Source organism: Anopheles aquasalis, chromosome 3, assembly GCF_943734665.1.
Source record: "Anopheles aquasalis chromosome 3, idAnoAquaMG_Q_19, whole genome shotgun sequence".
Taxonomy (NCBI): Eukaryota; Metazoa; Arthropoda; class Insecta; order Diptera; family Culicidae; genus Anopheles; species Anopheles aquasalis.
Genome location: NC_064878.1, coordinates 48,878,984 through 48,888,548, shown reverse-complemented (window position 1 = coordinate 48,888,548; position 9,565 = coordinate 48,878,984). Strand labels below are relative to the sequence as shown.

The 9,565-nt window shown below is 50.2% G+C and overlaps 1 protein-coding gene across 1 annotated transcript in view; it reads right to left on the bottom strand.

Moving 5' to 3' along the window:
* Nucleotides 1-7,743, bottom strand: part of LOC126576012 (uncharacterized) — a 15,353-nt gene extending 7,610 nt beyond the window's left edge. Inside the window, exon 1 of the mRNA XM_050237072.1 lies at nt 7,632-7,743. The gene's annotated coding sequence lies outside the window, so the exon portion shown is untranslated. The remainder of the gene's footprint in view (nt 1-7,631) is intronic.
* Between the last annotated feature and the right edge of the window lie 1,822 nt (nt 7,744-9,565).

The window sequence follows — 9,565 nt, the reverse complement described above, 5'->3', positions numbered from 1 at the left end:
GACCGAAGGTGATCAAAAGACTTGCGTGCGTTACAAGGTAAGCGACGAACCCCTCCTGCAAGTGGTAAATGCAGCAATGGACGGCAAGGGTGTGTGATAAACTGATTGTACCATAAATCACACGCCTACACACCGTAGGATGCTTCATTTTCTTCCTGATTCCATGGCACGATGGATAGTTTTTTGGTGAAACAATTTCTCTCAATTACATCCGAACGCTCGGCGCCCATCAGCACCAGCTTGCTTGCTCACTGATCTCGATCACGCTTTTCGCTGGTGCCTTACGCAACGGAATAAAAGGCGTGGTGTCAATGCCGGGTAGGGGGTTGATACAATTTGTATTAAAATAAAACAAACCATAAAATGATGATGATCACCGGCAACACCTGCCAGCCGAGGCTGACGCTTCTGTTTGTAGCAGCACCGATCAGCGGTCAGACGGACGTAATACGGTGTTTATCCGTTTGTTTGGTGCCGCGCAGAGGGGTTTCGCAACTCTTCAACCAACTCAACTACGCACCTGGTGTTACCTGCTAGCTCTTGACTAAGGCCAGGGCCAGGAGACCCTTGATGTGACAGTTCCTAATCGTAATAAACTCTTTTCTGCTCTTCTGCGCTTCATGATTGTGCGGGCGCGCTGGCGCACGATAACTAATATTTGATTACACTCGTATCCGCCGCTGCCGCTGCCCTTATTTTATGAATCACGCCAATTAGAGGGCCTCTCTCAATTTAATGGGAGTCACACAGGGCCCGCTGCTACAATTGGTAGCGCGCTTTTGGTGTTGCGTGGTGGAAAATCAAAAGCCAACCATCACCATCATCAGCAGCGAAAGGCCGCGCGCGCACACGAGCGCGAGCAACCAGCGAAAGGAGATGGTCCCACAAATGGACAAATTTTAATGGGCCTCGACATAATTACCATGCCCGAAAAGGGCCCTCTCAGGCTCTCTTAAACCCTTGTGCCTCGAAGCGCGCGTTTCGTTTCACGGTGCCGGCACGGAACGGAAGGTAATTACGAATTTTCGGGGTGGCTCGTTGCTGTTTTTCGTAATGCGCAAGGCATGGCACGTGGAGACCGTGCCAAGCGGCGTGATTTATCATCTTCTTCGACATAATTAGATGAACGGCAGTAGCAGATGACCGAGCATCTTCTGTTTCACAACTGCAGTCCCCAAAACTGTTGCATTGCGTTATGGAATGCATAAGAATGCGCCCGGCGTGTGAGATAGGGCACGTTGTTGCGAAAAGAAAACAATGTTAGCTCGCTTAAATCCACGCATCAATTAGACGACCCTTATGTCACTGAATGGCCTTCCCCGCCCCCCGCCCCGGGAGGTTGAGATGGGGTGGCGTACCACCCAGTAAGAAATTAGGGCAAAAGGCCGCTTCGAAAGCGGTGGCGGCGGTGGTGTATCCCTCATCTGTTAGTAACACCGCATTTTCCTGTGTCTTCAATTTTCCCAATACCTCTCCCCGTAATTACGCACTGCTAGCTCGCTCGGTCGAGCACCACCTCAGCCACCGTGCACGATCGGTACGACGAGTACCGTTTTACACCTTAGGCCACAGAGACCGCCGAGAGCTGCAGAGCGAATGAAGGCAAACACGGACAGCTCATTCCACGCCCGCGATGAAACAAAGTAAATGGAAACAATATAAAAAAAGCGTGATGGGGGCAAACGAAAGTAGAAGCGCAGATCGCGTAGTGAAATTCTTTCATCGTCTCTCTCTGGTTGGAGACGCGCTGAACAAACGCAGCGGCTTTTTTTTTTGCTAGACACACGGGCACAGATCATGATCATCATCTTCATCAGCATGATCGTTTTAATGCTACTCACGTTGCTGGTTGACTCCCAAGACGGAATGCGGGGTGGCAATCAGGCGTGTGCGCATGATTGTGCTCGGGGAGTGCAGCAATCAGATCGCAAATTAGAGCACGATCTTTGCGCGCGATACCGTGTTTACTCTACGAGGCGAGATGCGACCCTTCTGTGCCGTGGGTGGGAGCACGATTTGTGATAATAATGATTTTGTGGCAACTTGCGTAGCTGCTGCCCGCGCATATTTATGCTACGTTGTACCCATTGTTGGGTATGTTTCGCACCCGGCATCCAGCTTCCCCTGGTTGGAGCAAGCGACTAGCTAGGGCCATCAGCCATATTGTTTTGTCACTCAGATTAACAATTTCTCGTTCCCGTCGGCCTTGCCGTGGCCCTTTCTATCCGATTGTTACTGTCTGTCCACCCTTGGTGTCAGGGGGGGTTGAGGGTTTGCCGTAGGCTTGACATACTGGGAAGGACAATCCACTGGACCACTCCCCCTTGAGCTCTCGCACGGTGCTTTCTTCATTTTTAATTATTCAACGTGGTTCTGATTTCATTTCGTTTAAGTCTCCGGTTGGCAAAGAGAGAGAGAGCGAGAGAGAGAGAGAGAGAGAGAGAGAGAGAGAGAGAGAGAGAGAGAGCGAGACAAAGAAATAAAGGAAGAGAGGGAGAAATGCATATCGAGCGATGTCTTCACGATTCGGTTTTATTTTTTCACCTTTTTGGTTGGGAAAAGATTGTAAAAATGCGACATAAAACGGGCGACAAACAATGTGCTATCCAACGCACAACAAAATGGTAATCGCTCAAGACGAGGTGACCGTTAATAGATTTTGATTTTCCTTTCCCAGCGTTCCTACGTGCGATGTAATTGATAAGTGATACAAGGTGGGTTTATTTTAGTGGTTGAAGCAAATGGAGAATGTTACACTTTATACAATTTTCTCTTTGTTGGTTGATGGAATGTTATTTCAACCGAGTTCTAGCTGATCCTGATACTGATTCTTTGGTAAATTAAAAATTAACTTGGCAATAGACGACCGAAAATAAGCTTTAGAGAAGACAGAAGATTTAAAACTTATTAACAAATTGTCAATAAAACGAAGTGGAATCCTTTTTATATTAAATCCACCGTTGATTATGATCGCAGATAACGTCGACGCATTTCCACCTTGATGTTGATGTAGCGGGCAAGACAATTTGCTAAGAAGACGGTCAGACGCAACGATGCGAGCACCAAATTTGAACGATGGCACGAAAAGATCCACAGAACGATAATGTACGATCACTGTGAATTCTCCCAGTGCCAAGGTCCATAATTGGTCACGGTTCTTTGCACGCGTCTTCCTGCAGCAGGAGATTTTTTCCGGGTATTCCACGCGCGTATCCATAACCAGGGAAGTGTGACAAAGTGTCCAACGGAGCTTTTATTTCTTGGAGCAATCTGCTACTCCTACCCCTCGGGGAAGTGAATCCTTTTACGTCGAATTCGTCAATTACGATGCTTGCTTTTGGGTTATAAACTCCAACATTGGACACATTAGGTTTATGCAGAAGGTGGATTTGACTGCATTCGAAGAATCCTCTAGCCCGGCGCTTGTCTCCAGCGTTCTGCTGAGTAAAGGGTCACCGTGATGGGTTGTTTTGTAATGGGCTCGGCCCGGTGCCGTGCGCTCTTCCGTGTCACCGACGCCGTCGTCAGTGAGTGTCGAACGTTGCACGCACACGCCCCGACAGTAGAACATCGAACAAAACCGTGTAGGGTAGTTAGATGGAGTGGCGTTGATGAAGGGGGAGGGCTGCTGGCACCGGCACGGTACATTTGAGAAGACACCAGCCACGGCGAAAGGTGAAATATGTCATAAAAATAAATGAAGGTCTCACGCAACGGTAGGCGCGGTTACTTTCTCATCAGGAGAAAATGGAGAAACAAAACAGCACAACACAACACAAAAAAAACCCAAAAAAAAACCAGAAAAAACGAAGTCCTGACGAATCCTGGAGAGGCGTGACGGTAGAACGCACGGAAAACCAGCAAAAAGTAGGGCGCGGTGTTCGTCAGGACACCGCTCAGTTCCTGCACCCCTTTCGTTTGCCAGCTTGTTTGACTTCACTTCAGCGTACCTGCTGTTGCTGCTGGCGCTCGTTGAGTGATAGGTGAATGGCCGAGCAAGTTATTGATTGTCGTGTAGCGGAGGAACGAGAAGGACTTGCTGGGCAGGGCAGGACAAGGACTAATACCACCAAGGCGCCTTTACACGCCGTTTGGGTGAGTAGTAGCGCCAAGGTCCCACCCCACCGTCTCACGTTTGTTGAACGCCACGTCATTTAGTTGTTCCATTTGAATGACATTCAAATGTCATGAATGAAGGAAGACACTAAATACGCTCGCACAGCCGACGCACCGGTCTCAAAGGGAAAAAGGGCTAATGTTTGATCGGTTTACCACCTTCCCGGTCGGGGGGGGGGGGGGGGGGGGGGGGGGGGGGGGGGGGGAGAGTGGTCAGGGATTCGAAAGGGTGTGGAAAGTGGAACCTTGACACACCACCGCCGATTGCGGATAGTCGATGGTCGATGGTGGTGCCGATCGAATACCGCCCAGAACCTTCACACCGGCGGGAACCGGAGCGGTACGGCCGGTGGTGTAGCCTTGAAATGTCCACGAACTTTACCCACATCGCCCAACACCACCATCAACTGTCGGTCGGTCGGTCGGTCGATTCTATTTTCGATAGCAGGACAGGATAGCGTGTTCAGTATGTTCTTGAAAAAAAAAAAAAACGAATGGATGAGTTCGCGCCGTATCGATTGAGCCACTCTGATGGGCCAGATGGGAGTGAAGGGGGAGCATGAGCGATCATGGGAAGGACAGGTCCTCCCGCCCGGCCCAGAGTTGCAGGTTGTTGGTGCGTCATCCAAGCGCCTTCCTTTTCCTTCCTGCTGCCTGCTGATGAGTTCGAAATGATGTGTCGCGTGTGATTGATCGTTCGAGTGGCGATGGAATTAGTTCAAATTAAGGGTAAGTTGCAATCTTCGCAAACCAAATGTCATTCTGGCAGCTCAACATTACACGGTGAACTATTTTATTTATTAAGGGGCGCAGCGACTGTTATCGTGGGGGAAATTTATTGATGTGCTTCTTGTTGAGGGGCAATATCCAAACTGAAACAATGGAAGCCCATCCCAATGGTGGCTTATATCATCATTCTCCTCCCACTCTTCCTTCTGGATAAACCCCACCTCCCGTTAATGGATTTGAAAGTTTAAAAATCCGTTTCCGTTTTCCGGACCAACAATTAACGGATCAATTGACTGCACAGCGCAAGAAAGAAAAAGTGATGGTCGTATCTTCAATTGGCGCACCAGACATCAGGCCACTTCTCACTTGAGCTGGTGGCCGCCAATTGCCCAAAAACCGTAACCGCAACCACATTAATGTTGCTAAAGACACGACGCGGTGACTCGGCGTCGGGTCTCAGCCTCGGGTTGGGATCTTTTTTTCTTCTTCTTTTGGGGCGGTGGCTGAAGAATGCAATGGTAATTCAATTGACAATTACGCCACCCAGGTGAGGGTTGGTGGTTGAGGCGCCCAAGCAAGAGAAGGGGCGAATTTGCATTTTCTCAAGACAACAGCATGTAAAAAAACACCTCGACACAAGTGTCCTACTCTCGCACCTCTCGATCTTTAGCATTTACGCCGTCTGGCCGTAGCCGTACTGAATCCAATCAATTGCGAGACCCGCCATGTTGGCCCGAAATGAGCAAAAAAACTAAAAACCTGCGATGGAAAGAAGAGATGAAAAAAGAACGCTCGATCGCGCGATGCACTCGCAGATCAATCGATCAGCGATCGATGTGAAGGTGTGTTTGGAAATCTCGCATCTAGTTCAGTGAGCTTGGCAGTCCGCCAGTCGCAGGGCAAATGGGCCTCCCGCTCCGCAGCCTGAAACAATCGAATTGTGGCGATGGTGGTGGCCCCAAAGACCTGGGTAATGAAGATCTACACCACGCGCCAGCCACTCGGTACCGCGGGCGTGAAAACACGAGTTCAGTACGGAATGGTGGAGTCCAATTCTTCAATTGTACGTTGCGTTGCGTGGTGCGGGACCCGAGATTTTACGCGGGGACTGGCCGCAGGCGCGGTTTTCGTGTTGAGTAATCGCGAGCGTGCGCGATCGCAGCGAAAACGCGCGCACGTGCCGAGCGATCACTCTGGAGTGGGAGTGCGAAAAGCGGCGTCTCGAAAGATTCAGCAGAAAAGATCAATTATCGGTGGGTCAAAGTGAAAAGTAAATGGCGCAAACAGTGCCAGGTGCCAGCGGGCGCCACAACACACCGAGAGGGCACAATTGGAGGAAGCTGACGAGTTATATGACGCGGTGGTTGGTGGTGGTGGTGGCGAGCATCCACTTCCTTCCTTATCTTTCGCTGTTCGCTGGTGTTGACCGTGGTGGCCGGATGTTGGGCTGTGTTTGGGCGTCAGCTCGGAGAGGTCTTCCTTCCGCCAGGGGCTACGAACGAATCGACATCTAATCGAGACGAGGAACCACTAGACGTGGTTCCGGTTTGCTAGAAAACTGAATAAATCCAAAAGTGGAAGATCGAACCTTCGACACCACGCAGCTAAGGTCAGTGACAAGTTCACGGTGGCATCGTGGTGCGTTGGTGTACTCTAAATCCTTGATACGCAATTTGATCGGATACACACGGCCAACCATCAAATGCTCTCTGAATGAGTCACACATGAAGTGTCCACTTGTTCCACTCACCGGCTCGTAATAATTTCGTCGGCTTCATTAATGTTTAAACATCAATTCCATCCTCGTGTCATCCGTCATTCTCGCATTATTTGGGTGCGGTCTCATGCGTTAACCATGGGATGAGTACGCGCCGGCGCGTACATCACTCGCCAAGGGCTTCGAGCACCGGTGTTACACCTGCATCGTCACCATACGATATGCGCACGTGCTGTGCGGGCTTTTAAAGGCGGGGGAGAAGTACACCCTAGACTTTCAGATTAGCTTCTCGTTAGGTTAATGGAGTGGATCGGTTCACCCACGATGCATGGCGCACCGCGGTGGCAGAACTTCGATGGTCGATTAGTACCATTCGAATATGACTCGACACGACTGTCGATCGTGGTGTGCGATTATGGCTAATCGTTTGCGTGCATGAGTCATGGGAAACTAATCCACGGAAACCCTCGTAGCCTCGGGCAGCACGGCCGCGGCCAAAAACTGGACCGAAGTGGTCCGCTGGTAGTGGACAAGCTCGAACTCATCCCAACCGTGACCGCGGTGTGTCATGTGTGTGCGTGCGTATAGCTTTCCAAAGTTTGTTCGAAAAATAAAACACAAAAAACGCCAATAAAATGCAGACGACCGCGACCGTCAGCGTGCTTCCTCATGGTTCGCATAGGCGCCCACCTCGGTTGAGGTCGAGGTTGGTACCGGACAACACTGGACTGGTCTCTGGCGTGGCGCTCCGAACCCACCCGATTGTGACCGGTAGCCCAGATTGGATTAATCGCTCGAGTGCGTCGCGAACGCGCTGCTCCTCCTTGAACCTGTGCCTGTTGACGGCGGAAACCCGGCAACCAGCGCAATCAGGAAGAACTCTTCTTCGCGAGCTACGAAAGCGTAGAATCAGCACAATGAACGCAGATTTTTTTCAGGAATTTGAAAGACCACAAATAACAAAACAAAAAACTCCGTCTAGACCTCACGCAGATCCAGAGAATGAATAAAACTGAAAGGGCTATAAAGTAGAATCGTTGTGCGGAAGTGGAATTCGGGAGATACTTACAGAAATCACATCACCGTGAAGCAGCAGGTTCGAGCTCGAGATACCGTTTCACCGTCACGCCAGATTCTGCAGCTTATCTGTTTATCGAGTTGCTACACTGCTGCACTACTACTGGACACTGTATCGTTTCCGTTAGTTTTTAGTTCGCTTGTCAGACTTTTTTTGTAGTTCACTTTTCATTAGACACCGTTGGAAACACCCGAAGAAGAGTCACTAGTGGTTGAGGATTCAATGTTCTCCTGTAGAGACTTCAGACTTTCATTCTACTTCACTAAACAACTTTAACAAAACTACTTCGGTGGTACTAGTGTGCACTGTTCTACTCACTAGCAGCGTTCAGGTATACTGTAGGGGTCTTGGTCTTTATGGAGGACAGTCTTCTGGTACACGCACTAGCCGCGTTGGCTCTGGTAGACCTTCAGCGAGCGACTGACGGTCGCACTACGAGCACAACCCCTACGCAGGGTTTTCCTGGGTCCCTGTGTAAGGTCTCCACACTTTGCCCACCAATCGTGTCCTTTGGCCAGGGGGTCAGAGGCCTTGTGTAATAGCCGTAGACGGGCGACCTTATGTAGGCACAGGCCCAGGCACAGGCCGGATGTGTCTGCGAACCAAATCTTAACACTTCACAGCACCGAATGATCCGCTCCGGACCGGCGGTGCCCAGTTTAAAACGAGCTCGGAGCCGGAGGTTTATGTTACGGGTCCTGGCCCCCAGGTATATACGGCAGTCTACGGCGAGGGAGTCCCTGGTTGTCCTTCGTCCTTTCGTCGGTGCTTTGCGCTCGCTTCGTCTTCCACACAGTACACGGGGCAGAGCGAAAGGTCCGTTCCCCGTTACCGTGCCATGTGCCACACACTAGCCACACTGTGTATTACCTAGAACCTCTTGCGTTGATAGGGTCACCGATATGGGGGTCTGCCCTGCCCTCGTCCTTGCACCACTCGCTTACACACCGCACCAGGATCACACTTGGCCAAAGCACTAGCCACTGGGGAAAACTAGGGGGAGCACGAACGAAGGTGGCGACGGTGACGACGAAAAAACTATATCCCAGCAGGCAGGCAGCGAGTGTTTGGTGTTTTCCGTTGCTACGGGTGACGGCGCTTAGCGGCACCGACCGTCCAATACCGATAGTTATGTCCGTCCCGGTACGACCGGTATCCTTGACGACAGGCGAACAACTACTAAAGTTTTATTTAAGCGCGACCATGTACCTGCTGCTGCCGCTGCGCTGCGTTGCGCTGCTCTGCGGCCATCACCACCGCTACCGCCGCTCAATTCCGAGAGCTCAGGTGCGCCAGAGAGCACGTTTTTCCACACTTTTAGCGGCGCCGGTTCGGTTGTGTTAGTGCTCATCGCTTGCTGCTCGTTCGCTCTCTGGGCCCACGACTCTCTTGGATTTTCTCTGCGGCCAACAAGCACATGGATGGTGATGAACGACGGCGTCGGAGAATGAAAGGAAAAGTTTGTCCAGAACGCGATCGCGTCTTATGTTGCGGGATGTGATCTGTTCCTCTTTTACTCTTCCTCTGTATTTCTCTCTCTCTCTCGCGGTTTGCTGTACGATCGGCTGTCCAGGAGAGAAAGCTCGTCTCATTCATGATCAACTGTGATGCGATGGTTTTTCCTTTGATTTTTTCCGCAACCAGCTCTGCAGTATTCGGAGGAAAAATATGCGTGGAATGTTCTGGGCGATCAGAGGAAATTTTAAAAATTAAAGTCGATTGTTTGATACGCGAAAAAGTCCTGACACGATGCTGCAAGTGATGTGATTCACAAGGATAATTGAATACAATTAAATTATCTTTAATTATATTAAAGGCACTTTAAAAAGTTCCAACAGCCCTGAATAACACATCAAAAGGGCAATAAAAATCTTCTAAACTCTACGAGAAAAGCGAGAAAGAAATAAGAAAACGGTTAGCCCAAC